The sequence below is a fragment of the Actinia tenebrosa genome, unplaced genomic scaffold (genome assembly GCF_029948245.1).
Source record: "Actinia tenebrosa isolate PJP-AT-01 unplaced genomic scaffold, QUT_ActTen_1.0 PGA_scaffold9__36_contigs__length_13948895, whole genome shotgun sequence".
Lineage (NCBI taxonomy): Eukaryota > Metazoa > Cnidaria > Anthozoa > Actiniaria > Actiniidae > Actinia > Actinia tenebrosa.
Window position 1 is genome coordinate 2,885,981 of NW_028292586.1, and position 17,325 is coordinate 2,903,305.

Here is a 17,325-nt window from a genome sequence, read left to right on the forward strand (position 1 = left end):
TGCTGAAATTTCCTTATTTTCTCTATTAAGCTCGTTCTTTATCAGAGCTTTTCCATATATTTGGGAATTCATTATCACTTTATTCATAATCTCGACAGATGAAAGACTTTCGAAGGCCTGTCAAGGGAAAGGACTACAGCGTTCCTTAGGTGTGGGAGCTTTTTAGAATGGGGCTTTATTGGTAGAGGAAATACGGTTCCCTCCCCAAGTGAATAGACCATTTTCGAGTTCCAATAAAACTGCTGTGTTCCTTGATTAAAGAATCCTGTACTCAGGCTTAGCCTCGAATCAGTGTCTAAATATTCACAAATACCAATGGTAAAGTAAAGAATGCACATCTTCAACAACACAAAAACTTTGAAATTCCACGAACTTTCACTGGAACATAAATATTTTACACAAAATCGAGACTAACCCTGAGCAACTCGAAACTGTCTACTTTTAGATTCTAGGCGAAGTGTATTCTTAGGAATTTCTATCTCTTTACGTGTAAAATGAATTATTTCTAGTTTTGTGGGTTTTTTTGTTATTCTTTTGGCTTTTTTGAAGGAAGGAAGGAAGGAAGGAAGGAAGGAAAGAAGGAATATTGACTACCGTCAATCAAAACTGAAAAATATGTAACATCTGCGTACTAGGTTCGGCGAGATTAAGATAAAAAAATGTTTTTACAAGAAAAAAGGAAAAGGAAATTTGAAATAAACTGTTTGGCTAATAAGTCCTATGTTTTTAATTCTATCGGGAATCAAGCCCGTGAACATATGGTCCTTCAATAGAAAATTAAACGCACGTGTCTGTCATGCTTGGCATTACGCGCGTTTTCCTAGGTGACCATTGGCCAACAGGCGCTCCTTTGCATGTTGCATGACAAGTTCAACCAAGTCCAGGGCTGTCAACCCCCGAGATATTCAAATCTGGAGAATTGATAGGGAAGGGATATGACATCACAGCGCATCAAAAAGCGCGCGAAAAGATGTCATTCGCTTTGTAACATTTGATTGGTTTATTTCTGACCAATCCGATTATCGCTTATATTACAATGGCCTGCTTGCAAGAACAGTTTGTGAGGAATGTCTTGATTTTGTTAGCGATGTAAAATAACACAAACAACACAAAATAATTGGAATTTTATGGTTGTGAAAGTAGAGCCTCACAAGAAATGGTCAGCTTCAGCGATTAACCGGGAGATTTGAGACTCTAATCTGGAGACCGGGAGATACGGTCCAAAATCTGGAGACTCCCGGTTTATCCGGGAGAGTTGACAGCCCTGCAAGTCTCGTAGAAAAACACTTTAAAAACAGCCAAAAAGGTACGTAAAAGTCTAAAATTCAATTCAAAAGTCAGTAGAAACATTCGCATTAGCTTAGCCGCTAATGAATACTTGTGTAATGGACCGCATAGGCTTCGAATATTGCAGAATATCTTTGACAGTTGGTAAATATCTTTACCTCGTGGTCTTTTATAAATTCATTCACTGGATTTGCTTATAAAGTAAAATTAACCAAAAGCAACTACATTGATAAATAAAAGTTAAGTATAAACTATAAGTACAAAATGCAAATGAAAGTGGAATAATATTTATAATAATGTAAAATTATGAAACGTTTTTAGCCCTTAGCTTAGCTAGACTTACCGTCAGGTCATTTCTGTTTATGCCCTTCTCTTGCTTCATCGAAGAGGTATCTTTTTGTACAACTCACTCGATCTGCTGTTGTTCTTGAAATCATTTCAGTAAGGCAAGCTTAATAACCGAAGAATATTTTAAAATACTGGCTTCTGTCGAAAAGCTAGCTATAGTTGTAGCACTTTCGCTCACTAACAATCCAAAAATTAAGCATATATTAGCTAGCCTGATGTTCTTTAAGTTTTAGCAGAATATAAAAGAATAGAAAATTGCCTCATATCCTTGACTTATGCGATTTTGGGAAAACGTATAATGCATAAGACGGGGTAATTATTTCATGCGCATTTTTCATCGCAGTGTTCTAGTCAATCTTACAAGATCTTCCATCATTCTAAAATTCGTTGATAATTTGTCTCAAAACTACGCCAGGATACAAATTATAACTTAAACTAATATTACACAAAATTGCAAGACTATTGAACTCATTTAAAGCGATCTAAAGCGAACGAGAAATACAGAAAACATTGATCGTTTCCCAACGATTTGATGCTCTGGGAATTCCATTGTTTGCTAATGATCATAACATCAAATTCTTTCGCACCATGCACGGTCTCATCTCGCTTGGCTGCTTTCCGATTTACTCATGAAGTATAGTTATAAACATTAAAGGAGATAAAATATGCTCGAGATAAGTCACACAATTTTTATTTGAGGCATGTTCGCCGATTCTATTCACTCACACTGACAAAGTACAGCATGACAAACGTCCCACGTTTGAATAAAAAAAACAACTGTTTGTAATATTTAATTCTCTAATTATTCGGTGAAACAATAAGACTATAATAAGACTACAAGAGAATGCATACTGATTCAAATTATAGCTAGTAGCTATGTTTAAATGGTTTCTTTTTAGTTTCGTGATGTTGGTACTGATCCGGTGGTATCCCACAAACTGTCCGAAACTATGCAGTGGTCAAAATTAGCGGTTGTCTTCTTCCGTTTGCCTCCTTTCTCACGCGGCGCCCATGTTTACTGGAACAAATAGATTTTCCCTCCTTAGGCCCCGTCCACACGTATTCGGAAATTTTTGATACGAAAATGTTCGCGTCCACACGCAGCGTATTCGAATCGGTTTCGAATCGTTTTCACTGTCCACACAAAAAGTCTTAAAGTCTTAAGAAAATCAAGGCTAATAAAGCAGCTGGTCTCGATGGGATATCAAGTGCCATAATCTCATTATCTGGTCCTGGAATTATCAATGGCTTGGTGAATGTTTTTAAAAGTAGTTTCGAAACAAGAATTGTCCCTTACACATGGAAGAGAGCAAAAGTTACTCCCATCTTTAAGAAAGGAACTAGAACAGACATTGCTAATTATAGACCTATTTCCTTATTGTGTATCCCTAGCAAACTACTAGAACATCAAGTTTGCTATATAATTGATGAGTTCTTAAATGAGTCCTCTCTGAAAAGTCCATCACAGTGGGGCTTTACAAGAGGTTTATCTGCAGAAGGTATGTTGTTAACGATGACAGATAGATGGAAAATGGATTTGGATAAAGGAATGTTAGTTGGAGCCATATTCGTGGATTTTAGGAAGGCTTTCGATAGTATTTCACATAATATTCTATCACTCAAGCTTCAGGCTGTTGGATTAGCTGGTAATCTTCATGAATGGCTGATGCATTATTTGAAAGATAGATATCAGTGTACAGTTATAAATGGCTGTACTTCTGATTTGGAAACAGTCCAATATGGAGTTCCCCAAGGATCACTCCTTGGTCCAAGATTATATACAATCTACGTCAATGACCTACCTGATGCTATTACACTTGGGAACGTCTATATGTATGCAGATGATACTACTATATACTGTGTCGGGAAGACCTTTGACCAAGTCTGTTTGCAATTAAACAAAATACTTGAACAATTACAACTCTGGAGTATAAATAACAGACTTAGTATCCATCCTATCAAGTCTGAAGTCATGATCCTCAGCAAAACTCACTTCACTGGCCCAGCTCCACCAATTTATCTTGGAAATAAATATATCGATATTGTGGATCATACTACTTGTTTGGGCTTAGTGATTGATAATAGACTGACATGGTCAATGCATGTAGACCATGTGAAGAAATCTTTCACACAGAAGGTTGGGGCATTGAGAAGAATGAAGAAGCTTCCTGTAAAAGTATTAGAAGAGATCTATTTTAAAACCATTATTCCAGCAGTAACCTATGGTATAGTGGTGTGGGGTAATTGCAGTTCTGCAGTTATGGAGACCTTAGATCCCATTCATGCAAGAGCAGCACGAATCATTCATCACCAAGAAAACCTTCAAAAACTAAACTGGTTACCAATCTCTTACATCTACAAAAGACGCCTTCTCCTTTTAATGCATGATGTTCTTCAAGATAAAGTTCCATACTCCATGAAGTCCCTCTTCAAAGTAAAGACAAAAGCAAAATCCTCCCATAGGGGAAACCAAGTTGAAATCCCAAGAGTAAAACATGAAGTTGGAAAAGGGACGATTCAATATAGAGGCCCAGTTATTTGGAACTTTATGAACAGAATTGTTAATTTGGAATCAAGTGTTAGTAAGGATAATTTTAAACAAATTATGTGTAAATTTTCTAAAGACATTAATAATTTTTCATTCAGGGCTTCTTTAATAGCGAAAAAAGATGATGATTTTCTATATTTTTAGTCTTTTAGAAATTTTAGAAATTTAAGTATTTAGTATTTATTTATTTATTGAATTTCCATTTATTATCTATTGAATAATTATAACGAATATAAGTTTAATTGATTTTCTATATTTTTGTTTTTTAGATATTTCTATTTAGTTATTTATAGATTATTGTAATTAGTTAGACAGCAGGTCCACATCAGCCTGTGGCTGCGTAGTTTAGTTAACCTGCTTAACAAATAAAAGTATGTATGTAGTATGTATGTATGTATCTCACCGAAGACTGGATCCGATGGCGTGACGTCAGCGTATTTGAAAATTTGCGGGTACGGATACAAAGATTTTCGAACACGTGTGGACGCGAACCCGTATCCGCGAAAAAAAATTTGCGGATACGTGCTGACGGGGTCATACTCGCATTCAAGCGTTTCACAGGACGTGGTTTATACGCGGTATTTAAGGTTTATATTCTCATGATAAACATGGCGCCTTGTGATAAAGTTCCATTCATAGCCACACCATAGCCACGCCATTGAAGACTTCAGTTTTGGAATTTTCTACATAATGGACAGGGTTCTTTGATGTGGTTTACCTCACGGCTCCATAAGCCCCTACTTTGTCTTATTTCTATAGCTGGGCCTCTCCCACGAGGGTGGAGATCAAAACAATAGAAAAAAAATACATTAGAAAAGATTTAGCCTGCGTCACATCCGGAATTTTCTTCGTAAGAAAATTCCGGATGTGACGCAGGCTAGAAAAGATTTTGAATCTCAGAAAATGAAATAAAAGCATTTTATCGTTTTACAATTGTCTTAAAATGGATATTGCAACGGTGTGAAAGTTGCCTACATTGCGAGTTTTCCTGATTTGATGTAGACACCAGCACAAAACAGATTTTCTTGAACATGGAAATTCTGAGAAAGAAGTGCAGTCCGACTTCAACTCTGCCCTGTTTATCCAAAAAAGGGCTTCATGCAGGTTAAAATATATAGACAATAACAAAAATATTAATGTCTGTACTTCTTTAGGCAAACGTAAGTTGACTGCTTGGTTTTGACGTCTCAAACGCTACTTATTTTACTCGATTTCCTTAAACAATCTGTAGTTTTGTCTATAATTAAAAGTGCGAGTGATATCAAACCTAGTTTTGCCACTAGTCATCAGTGCGAACTTGGGTTATCACTGAGAGGTATGGCAAAATGAATCTAAAGAAACCATACATTTGTCAAAGTTTGATATATTTCTTCTCAATGTTCCGAATTTTTAGAAGTGTGGTTTACGTCATCTTCTTAACGCGATATCTCATAGTTTTTCAATCGCATCTTATTGTGGATTTATATTATTTCGCTTGTTATTGTTTTATCATTACAAGTTTTCTTGCATTAATATAACATAAAAAACTACCCTCAAACTTGGCAAATGTGCTAAATTTGAGGTGCTTTTTCCACCATTTTAATAGAATTTTGCTAAATTGCTCATATCAAAATTTGAAAAAAATGTAGATGGGTCTTTATGTAATCCACTATCCATTTACCTTCTGTAATACCCACATGGGCCTTACTAATCAATGAAATGATAAGAGATTCTGAGACAATTTATTTGCTAAGTTCATTGCACAGTGAACTACAGGGCCATAATCATAGAGTAATAAAAATTACTGTGTTATTTTAGTTGTCACTACTGTATATTAATTATTAAATAAATAAATAAATAAATAAATAAATAAATAAATAAATAAATAAATAAAATAAATGGGATCTAGCAGTGGCATTTCTACAGAGTAGCTAATCATCCACTGTAATTCCAATTGGAATTTAGGAGTTGATTTTTGCCGAGGGAGGAAAGCCGGAGAACCCAGAAAACCCTCAAAGCACATGAGAGAACCAACAAACAACATTACTCACATACGATACTGAGACCAGCTGGACTCAAACCCGGGTCTCATTGGTGAGAGGCAAACGCTCTCACCGCTACGCCACCCATGCTTCTCACAAGACTATCAAGATTTGTGTTTCTAGGGCTTCAACAAGTTAACTACAGTAGAAACATAAAGGTGCTGAAGTAAACAACTTGTGATAATAGAATTATAGGTTTAAAAGAAAACACTTACTACATTCAGAGTGTATTTTTGAGGTGAATGCTATAACTCACTCTTGATGTTGGTCACTTTGAATATGCATCAGAAATATGGGAACCATGCTTTATTGGTGATATCAATCAAGAGTAGAAAGGATACAACGACATGTTACAAAAATATATCCTCAAAATGCCATTCGCATTCACAAAGTCTTATAGTTCAATCTTTACTATCAATACTTACTGGCATGAATACATGGATATAGTTTTATTTTGATTGATTATATTATTATTATTATAGGGTCTGGTACACTAAAATTCCCACCTATTATTACCTGTTATTTATTGTATACGAACATCAAGATCTTGAAGCAGCATGAATGTTATAAAGTGCACAATGCAGAATTTTTACAAAACAGAAAACTATATTCTCAAAGAACAATTGCATGCACCTTTTTGAAAAGACACCTATTTACAAAACAATTCATAAATGTTACGGTTTAACTTTAGGTAGTAAAAATTCATGATTTCTCTTTCTGAGACTGCATGTTTTCTTTGGAGGTAAAAGGTCCTTGAGTGTAAGTTTGGGTGTATTGATCAAGTCAGATGATCTGCACAATGGGAGTGACATGGTCAATACACCCATTTCACTTTTAACTTTTGGCAAAATAGCTTGGGGGTACAATTCTATATCCATATTTCCCTAAGTTTAAACTACTGACATTCATAAATGATAATGATATAGTTTAAAATTTAATAATTGAAAATAAAAAAGTGACTATACACCCTGTTGCAAAGATGTTACTATTAGTTATGCAAAGAAAAACTGTTAATGTTAAATATATATATATATTATATATGGATTTCATTAATCATAGTTACATTTTACTTTATTGAATTACGTAGATGAAATCAAAGTACATGAGATCGATGGATAGATCCGTCTTATAAGTATTGTTGCTCAGGATGCTAATGAATTAGTAAGGAATTCGACCAAAGTTATTATGACATAATATTGGCAAAGAATTAGTACCATCGGTACCATCGGTACCATCGGTAAACCAAAGTGGGATGTGTTCAGTGATTGCATCTGATAAATATTCATGTTTACCAAAGGGTGACCAATTCTATTATTATGAAGACGCGCGCTTTACCAAAGGGTGACCAATTCTACTTATCAACGGGTGTGTTTGATTTTAATGAGTTTGATAATTAATTCGTGAATTTTGCATATAAATTACTTTCATCATCTGTACTTTTACCGTCCGTATCAGCTCGTCTATTTTGGACATGTATGGATGGATTGTTTGGTCTGTTTTCTTTCACCGTTATCAGTTTGAGAATGCTCTTCTGCTTACGATATGTGAGACTCGTGAGACTTTGTCTGTGCCGTTTCCTTAAGCTGGCAAATTGGTTTCTTTCTGCAGGTAATGGCCACAGTTTACGTAATTAAATAAACAACAACTTAAGACCCCAAGTTATAAGATAAAACGAAGCTAAAAAAGGATACAATAGGTTTACTGTACATGCATGACCCCACAATTGAAAGTAATTGGCTTCGCCTGTGATACTAGTCTCATGATCATGTTTTAGCTCATGTGCCTTGCACGTGAAATCAGGTCGTTGTAACTGTATATTAAATGGTAGATAATGTTGCACTAAAAGTGTGCAACACTTTGCGCTATTTAGAAGTAAATAGTGCTAATTAAACAATAGAAAACATTAGGATTAGCGTAATTTAGCAGTATTTAGTGGTATTTATGTTACACACTGGTAGTGTTTGTACTCTATCATTGTTCTTATTTAGTTTATTATTTTATTTTATTTTAAGGAATTGATGGAGTGCACGCTCTAAACCCGTGAATAATATTCAGTACTAATTAGTAGTAATTCATACAGAATTCTTTGTTTCCTATTGTTTGATTATCCTTATTTAGTACTAAAAATTAGTATTTGTTTCACGGGTTTAGTGCGTGCACTCTATCCCAAAACATTACTAATTATAGTGTTCTTTTCTAAACAATATTGGGGACTTTCCAACTCGACTCGCATTCGCAGTGTCAGCACATACGTTAAAGCTAAACTAAACTAGTGCCAAGAGCAGTAGTATAAAAGCCAGTGAGTTTTTAAAATGCGTGACTATTTATCCGGCCTTGGTACTTTTTGTATTTTCGCTGGGACCATGGTGTTATATATCTATAATAGGCTTCTCGTTGTTTTTCTCGTTGTTTTTCTCGTTGTGTTTCACTCTAACTATGAGTGGTCATCATAACTGATGATAATCACGCGATCAAGCAAGGTACAATATCCATTGCTTATTAAGCATGATTACTGATACGTGAAAAGCTTCTCTGTTCATATGACTTTTCTTGTTGGCCACAATTTGGGTGCCCGGCATAACTTCGTTGTAGCACAAGGCTAAAGTTACCTCTGAAATTTCTTTCTTGAATGAAGGTTTTCTCCTTTTCTTTTCAGTGATTTAAAGCTCTTCCAAGAAAAGCGGCCAAAAAGAAGAGGTTAAAAAGGTGAGTATTCAGTATTCCTCTATATTTGCTATACGGGTATGTGTCGCCCTATAGGGTATGGTTTTTCGGCTTTTGGGTCTGGGGTAGGGTATCATTTTTTGACATTTTGTCTGGGATAGGGTATCATTTTTGTCTGGGATAGGGTTAACGATTTGGTCGTTTTTGTCTGGCGAATAAGAATAAAGAAAAACGTTAGTAAATATTAATTGCAATCTATTGACTAACCGTCATTTCCGTCATTTAGTCTGGGATAGGGTGTACAATTCTTAGTTTTAGTCTGGTTTAGGGTATGTAAAATCAAAATTTTAGGTCTGGGATAGGGTCAGGGTTTTGAGGTCCTGGCGGCACACCCCTACCCAAGTTGGGGTGGTAGTACCCTATTTGTAAACTGTCTACTCCGGGCACCCTGTTAGTACGGCCACTTTCTTTTGTGCCTTCGATGGTTTCCATTTAATTAACTAACAGGTTGACCAATTGCAAGCGTTTGTCGAAGTTTCATGAATGAAGGTTTTCTAAATATCTTTTCAGGGTCTTAAAGGTCTTCCAAGTTTGGCCCGCAAGAATAAAGTTATAGAAGAGGTGTGTGTTGTAGTTCACTTCAGTTATGATAACCTAAGTAGCAGGGGTACCGGGGAGCATGTGGGAAGAAAAAGCACTCATTCTCCTACTTTTCCCTCTATTTCATTCTAGTAATTGAGCCATTGCTTATCAATATGAAAACAAAGTCTATTTTACGTCGTGCGAACAGGGCACTAATTTGCATGTGGCATGCGCTTAATCCGCTGAACCGTATAACATAGCCACATACAATGTGCCATAAAAAGTACTAAATTGAAGCTAAAAAAAGCGCAAAGTTCTTCGAAAAATCATAAACAACTTTAAAAAGACAGCTGAAGGTTTTTATTAGATTTTATTTATTTATTATCAGAATTTCAAATTCTGAGCGTTTATTATTGGGCTTCCTGTGTTGTAAATATTACATTTTTCTTCACCAAAACACAAAGTTAAGAAACGGTCCCCAATTTTGAAAACGATTTCGATAGTACATTTATAATATACATTACCTAAGTTCGTATAATCAGCTGGAAGGTGTTGGGTGTCGAAACTTGATTTTGCGAAAACTACTGAAATGTTGTACATTTATCTGATTTGCACATTTGAAATAATTAGGAATGTTTACAATGAGATATTAATCACTGAAATCATTCCGATTGCAAAATTTTCGATTTTCGGTAAGCTTATGATGACTAAATTCAAAGAATATAAAGAAATATTATATAAGAATATAATATAAGTTGTAACAATAGAACATTCAAGTTCGTGTATAGTACATGAATGATTGCATAGTATCTAAATGAGAATAAAAATCAAGGTTCCTCAATTTTTAAAACAAATCGATTCCTATACACCTAGACGGCAAGCGTAGCACATCATCCTAATGTGAATCAACAGGTGGGTGTCGATAAGTGTTTTGAAAATATCTGAATGGGAATAACATCAAATTGCAGATTTTGACATTCTATAGCTGTTGTTACAAAGCGTCGATTTCATTTATATCTTCGCCAAATAAATAAATATGATATCAAAATTAGGCAAATACAAAGCGTTCGTACAAACGTCTTCAGACAACCTGGGATAACTCACTTTTGCATTAAGCTTTTTTCTTCTAAATTCGCGTCGATATAAAAGTAGTCCTTAACATATATCCTGAAGAAAAACATTTTACCTAGAAGCATATTAGTGCAAAGAAAAACGTTTGTTTATAATAGGTTGAACAGAGCAGCCATATTGCTCACTCTTTACATAAACGTGGACATGCGCAGTCAAATTAGCTAGCGCCCTGTTTGTCGTGCGTAGAGCGGTGTCTTTTTCCTGACGTGTTACTAGATCTTTTTACCTTGGGTGTAATATAATATTATAATTACTGATCTTATCAAAATCCATTGTTTTCAGTCTGCATTATCCCAACGAATGCATAGAGGAAAATCAGACATTCATTATTGGCTTTGTTTCTATGATAAACAAGCTAGAAAGAAAACAATTGGATTTTGATAAGAACAATAATTATACTAGATAATCACTTCGGCACGCAGCATTCGTAGGTATAATGCAGGCAGCTGAGGGCAAAAGCAGTGTGAAAAGGATTATGGTCTAGAGATTAATAATTTGGCATAAAGATTAATAAAACAGGAAGAGGAAAATGCAAATAGGCTCGATATAGAAAAATTTAAATATGACCTTGGATTGAAGAGGAAAACTGTTGACAAAAGTCTTGAAGGGCATCTCAGTCGCTTCGTGCTGACTCGCATCATCTGCTTTGTCAATGGACTTTAGATCAATTTGGAAGTACTTACTGATTTCCTATGAGAAATGACAATGAACATGGGCAGGAATCATTATCTTACAGCTAACCACACACAAACATTTGCCAACCTTGGTGGTATTAATAGTGACAACTTCATTATGAAATTAGAAGTCTGTACGTGCAGATTTTGAATACCTGCAACCACGCGCTAAGTCATGACTCATAAACATTTTGATGAATAAACAATTCAGCGGAAAATATAAGTAAAATATCTTGAAAAATACAATTACAACTTTAAGTTTTGTTTTAAACATGTTCCGTTCATGCTTAAAGGTTGCGTTATTTTCATCAAGATATTTGATAACTAAGCTTCTCCTTTCAAGACCGTTGTAATCTGTAATTAATCTACGACGTAGCAGCAAAAATGATGACATTATCGAAGTTAAATATACTTTTAAAATATAGCACCCTAAGAAAACTGTTATAAATCACTACATCTTGAAGTTCTATTTAATTCGATGTTCAGCACTCTCGTTAGCTTATTGCGCATTACAATTTAACATTACGCACTAATGACATGACTAGTTAGCAGGTTAGGGGATTCCCCATAATTTTAAATATATAAGAGACGGTATTAGAATGTGTTTCTTCAGAATTACGTGACATTGATATCTGGAAACAAGTGACTTTGATCGAGAGAGAATTCAACGCAGTTTGGCATCAATTATGATCAAATATACTATCTAAAACAGAACCAAATAGAAATCAAATCTCACCTTGGCCTACATTCAGGCTAGTACAAGAAAATGTTTTGTACACTATATTCCGTTACATGGCTTTCTTGCTCACTCTTCTTGCTGGCTTAGCTATTCTTTTTTAATAAAATGCTTTGAACTTTGTTTAAAATGCCTAATAAAAGAGCCCTCATAAACAGGTACCCCAATGTATCGTGGGATTCTATTACGATATTTTTTATTTTTTAGCTTTTATGTGACTGATTTTTAAGTCCTGTTTATGGGCCAAAGCTCACAGTAGCAAAGCCAGCCATTTTATCATCATTCACAGTGTCTTCTTTTGTCCCTTTACTTACAGGAGAACCATTCTGTGCAAGTGAAAGAAATTTGATTTGAATCATTCTTTTTCAGCTCCTAAAGTGCGATGCCTTTAAATTTGCTTCTAATCGATTCTTCTTGATCTGCGCTGTAGACGAGTTAGAGCAAATATATTTATTTTCGTAGTTTCTTTTTTCCGGTTTTTGTCATGCCTATCTTCTTCCCTTTGTATTTATAAATCAGTGTGCATGTCATATTTGCGTTTGCAAAAGACAGTCAAGACAATAATAAGGTCGATTTAACCATAAAAGTAGCAGTATTTTATTCAGAAAACAAAATTTGAACGAGATATATGTTATTGCGCAGTTGTAATGATGTCATTGGACCGATCAGAAGTTTTGATAGGTCGTCAAGGTACGGTCACGATCGTGGTCACGCTAACTTAAAAAAGCTGAAAGTGCTGAAGTTTCTGCCGGTTTCTAGTATATGTTTGTAACTAGCTAGTCGAACAATCTCGGCCCAATATTCTATTTTTGAAAACCTGAATGAATTCGTGTAGTTAATTCTTGTAAAGCCAGTCGAGCTGGTTATAAATTGCTGAACGAAGACAAAATTTAAGTGGCTATTGAGAATGGACCCCTTGTAAAGCCAGTCGAGCTGGTTTTAAATTGCTGAACGAAGAATTAAGCTAGTGGCTATTGAGAAAAAATCGACAAAACCTGATTATCTAGTTTAGTCTTTCAAGCTTTCTAGTTTCAAACTAATAATTTTTACTAGATGTAAAGCTATATAAGGCTGCATTCTACTATTTTGAAGAAATACACGTACAAAGTTTAAGGTTGATTGTTCGGTTATTCTGGAAAGAAAAAACTGGATTTCGTCATAAATATATCTTAACTTTAAGTCGGATATCGCGAGACGTGCTGAGAACTGTCTAGGTTTTGAAGGTCACTGCTAACGAAGGCTAGTCAAAAATGTTATTTCTTTTAACTTTTTGTATTTGTCTGTAAAAATTATTTTTTAGCAATAAATACATTCACGCGTACATGTAACATTCGGATAACTTTCAACCTTTTCTTTTTCTCGCAAAATGTTCTTACGAAAACAAATTGCCGATTGAAATTTTGGAATAATCTCTTTCAAAATGTAGTGTTTCTAGTTTTGTACAAGGTATTTCCTACTTTTACGTACCTTTTGCGTAACTCTTCTAAGCAAAACGACAGAATTAGCAGTTGAGTTCAGTTTCCACAAGGGTAGACTTTTTTCGAGCTCCAAATTACCACTGTGTTCCTTGATTACGACTGACCTACTTAGTGTTTGCTTCATTGCAGTGTCCACCAAATGTGGAAACCATCGTTCCTCCCTTTACTTTTATAATGATGTCACGTAGTGATCGGTCAATATAGCCCAGGCTCTCTGGCCAGGCCATTTAATAAACAAGACGCTCTAAGAGCGCTTCAGCTGAAAGTCAAGCAAAATAAAAGTGACGTCATTCCAATGTTTTGATAAGCAAAATCTCATAAAAATTAACGTCTGTAGTCTCCGTGCATGTAAAAACGAAGTCGTCCCTCCTTTTTTATTTCATTATTTGAAAACACTTCGTAATACTTCGTAATACCTATCTTTAGAGGAAAAATTGACTCAGCACTTAGTGATTGTATTTCACTCAGAACATTTTTATTTACTCGCCGAAATAAGAGAGCTTTTCTACAAATTCATTTACTTATTTTATTCTGGACGTCAAAGCTCCGAGTTAAGCTTCTGGTTTGACCGATTTGATATCAATCAAGCCGTGAAGCGCAAATAAACAGTGTTGCGTTATGCATGCTTGCCACGACCCGACAATCTTGCCCGCTGTAAAATGAACCCGATGGAAGAAGATATCAGTATTTCACTCATAAAATATTCATTTGCTCACTCAAATAAGCCAACTCTTTCTACGAATTTCCTTAGAAATATCATTCAGCTTGTCTTTATTCGGGTTTGTATATCACTGGTTGTTTTTTAGAGCAAATCTTCGAGTTGTTGACCGAGACGGCCTTTATGGTCTAATATCGATCAAAGCCTAGTTAAGTTCTTCTTGTTCCTTAGTATTTTTTCAAGTTCTTCTTTTGTCGTTTATTATTTTATTGAAGAAATCATTGCGTAAAGTTGACTGTTATTAAAAGTGTTTGCCGTGGCATTGAAGCTTGTTGATTGCCCTTACAAAATTATTTTAGTCTTCGTTCAAATCAAAATTAAAACTCGAACAAACCTTTGATGCTTTCTATGTTCGTTTATAGCATTTAATCTCACTGAATCAGTGAACACGAATGAGAATAAATGACTTACTAGTAAAACTCCGCGATGAAAGTCTACCCGCGTGAAATTGAAGGTCGCCAACTTTACTAGTAATGATGGACATTGCTCATGTCCCGATAAAAAGCTAAAGATATAAAATTTTGGCCCCATATTCTCAAAGAACATGCACGATTCGATTCCACAATAGCCTGCATGTGAACTCGCAGATGAAAGTATCGACACGTCATCCAATCCATATATGGGTAATATTGCGCAACTTTTCCATTTTGTCGAATAGAGAAACCAGCAACCCAGTAACAAACGACACACTAGCATCACGACGTCATCAGTTCATTCTGTGTACGGACTGTAGCGAGAAAATGTTTAAAGGGACTCTGAGGTGCCAGACACATCATAGCTTAAAATGTACATCAAACCTTGTTGATTTTGAAAATCGAAATGAAAATTCCATGAAATGCGTTTTTTGGGGTGATATCGTCCGTCAAAGTTGCGAAATGACTTAAGCTGGGCTCCCTGTGGAATATCGCGGATTTGATGGCTTGGGATGCCTGGGCTGTGATGACGTCAGATAGTGGAACATGTTGGGTAGCTGGAGCTGAATCAGCCAAATTTCGCTATGGAAGTATGGCTGCTCTTTGTCAATTTGAGCCGGAAATTGCTTGAGGAGAAGAATATAATACACCCGATGAAAGGGTGATCGAGGACAGTGAGCTAGAAGAAGTGGCGAACGAGGAAAGGCTTCAATGAATCGATGTGGTGTACGTGTCAGCAACTTCATCTTCACTTCCATCTTCTTTAAAGCCAGTATCTTCCTCATTCAGGGAAGGTAGATCTTTAATATCTTAGATACCACACATGCTGATCTTTTTGCTAAGATAACCGTGCATTCACGATGTAATTATAAATTGGCGATATCAGAACTAGCACAACGCAGAGGGCTGAAAAAGCATTTCAGCGAAATGAATATGCATTGAACGTATACGTATATGAAATAGAAAATACCGAAAAAAGCTCACTTATTTGGAATATAAGAACGTAATAGAAAATACTTAAAAAAACTCACTTATTTGTAATATTTGTTAAATTTGGAATGAGCCTTCTCTGTCATGAAGAGAAACTATTAAATGCAGTCCTAAGCACATCTCGGTTCAGACACGATAGTCGTGATGCATGTCACGTCTAAAAATTTCGTTGAGTTTAACATCAGAAAATATTGAAATCTTAAGTGAAATAAAATGTTTCATTTACCTCATAATCTTTTACCTAATAAGCTCATTTAACAACATAAACACATATCAGCCAGCAGTTTTCATCACGACACATTGTTGACTTTAATCGATTCCTAGAAGCCTTTCCTCGTTCGCCACTTCTTCTAGCTCACTGTCCTCGATCACACTTTCATCGGGTGTATTATATTCTTCTCCTCAAGCAATTTCCGGCTCAAATTGACAAAGAACAGCCATACTTCCATAGCGAAATTTGGCTGATTCAGCTCCAGCTATTCAACAAGTTCCACTATCTGACGTCATCACACCTCATTCATCCCAAGCCATCAAATCCGGGATATTCCACAGGGAGCCCAGCTTAAGTTATTTCGCAACTTTGACTGACGATATCACCCCAAAAAAGCATTTCATGGAATTTTCATTTCGATTTTCAAAATCAACAAGATTTGATGTACATTTTAAGCTATGATGTGTCTGGCACCTCAGAGTCCCTTTAAAGGTACGGATGAATTCGATGGAGAAATGACAACGAAAATCGAAACTCTTAGCTTACGATGAATTTTAACTTAGACGGCGATCCATTTTTGTTCACTAGACAAAAATATATTAAAATATTGCTTTCGAAGTCGTTTCTCTATTTTGTTCTGTCGAGAATACATAAAACAAAACATGCTTTTGATCGTTATATTAATGTTGATTTTTTAAGCCGATTTTATGAAATTTTAGAAAGAGAAATCGTTGGGAGCAGGTGAAACAATAAACCTTGCTTTTCAAAATGAAAAGTGAATGACAGCATATATAGGATTAGATAAGACTAAAAGCAAAATTTCAAAATGAAATGAAATTTTGTCGGTAATTTATTTTTAATCGAAGAAACCTTGTGGGCTTACTCCTAGTCTCCTTCGTCATTAGTTTCGGTATTTGTCTTCCTTTCTACGAAACAGATGGAGTATGAAGCGTAGGATTCACTTGGTCCTTTCCTACGTCTTCCGCTGATATTATTTTATCTAAATAACTTCTAGACTAATACGTAAACCCTAAACTCGTATCCATAATGTATATGAGAACGTATATATATACTATATATTCGTACTGCGGTTGTTATGTATCAAATGATTTTGATGGTATCTATAATGAAATACAATATATTATTTTTGTAAATGTTCTAGGGTTCACAGGTTTTACCACAATCAGAGACAGAATTATTTAGGATTATTAGTCGTTATTTGCGGTTTATTTTCTACGATAAAAATAAAATGAAAACTCAGAGAAACTTATTAATAAAACGCTGAAGTTATATGATTACCATCGACGTCTTCAGCAATATTAGGGGATCCCCCTAAAAGCAAGCCAATCAGTGAAATAATATATCTTGCTGGATTATCGACTTCAAGCTCGTAACCATGAACCCGAAAATATATTTCCATTTAAAGTGCTTATATAAGCCTTTACACAATATTTTCAGAATTGAGTCTTTAAATAGTGAATAGTTGATTGTGAAAATAATTCGTCATTTGAATGTCGGGTCTTT

General features: G+C 35.2%; 2 protein-coding genes across 11 annotated transcripts in view; one reads left to right on the forward strand and one right to left on the reverse strand.

Moving 5' to 3' along the window:
• The window catches only part of LOC116290115 (uncharacterized), a 63,019-nt gene that overhangs the window by 41,695 nt on the left and 3,999 nt on the right, over positions 1 to 17,325 (forward strand). For both annotated transcript variants that reach the window (XM_089024435.1, XM_089024434.1), the window contains 2 exons: positions 8,861 to 8,910; positions 9,439 to 9,489. The gene's annotated coding sequence lies outside the window, so the exon portion shown is untranslated. The remainder of the gene's footprint in view (positions 1 to 8,860; positions 8,911 to 9,438; positions 9,490 to 17,325) is intronic.
• LOC116304830 (uncharacterized) overlaps positions 1 to 17,325 on the reverse strand; it is a 53,513-nt gene that overhangs the window by 8,582 nt on the left and 27,606 nt on the right. For 2 of the 9 annotated variants that reach the window (XM_089024442.1, XM_089024444.1), the window contains 2 exons: positions 13,459 to 13,728; positions 11,149 to 11,271 (listed from right to left, as the gene is read on the reverse strand). The gene's annotated coding sequence lies outside the window, so the exon portion shown is untranslated. Of the gene's footprint in view, positions 1 to 1,630; positions 2,626 to 11,148; positions 11,272 to 13,458; positions 16,102 to 17,325 lie in introns of those variants that run through there. The other 7 variants (XM_089024443.1, XM_089024441.1, XM_089024448.1 and 4 more) reach the window with 7 other exon arrangements.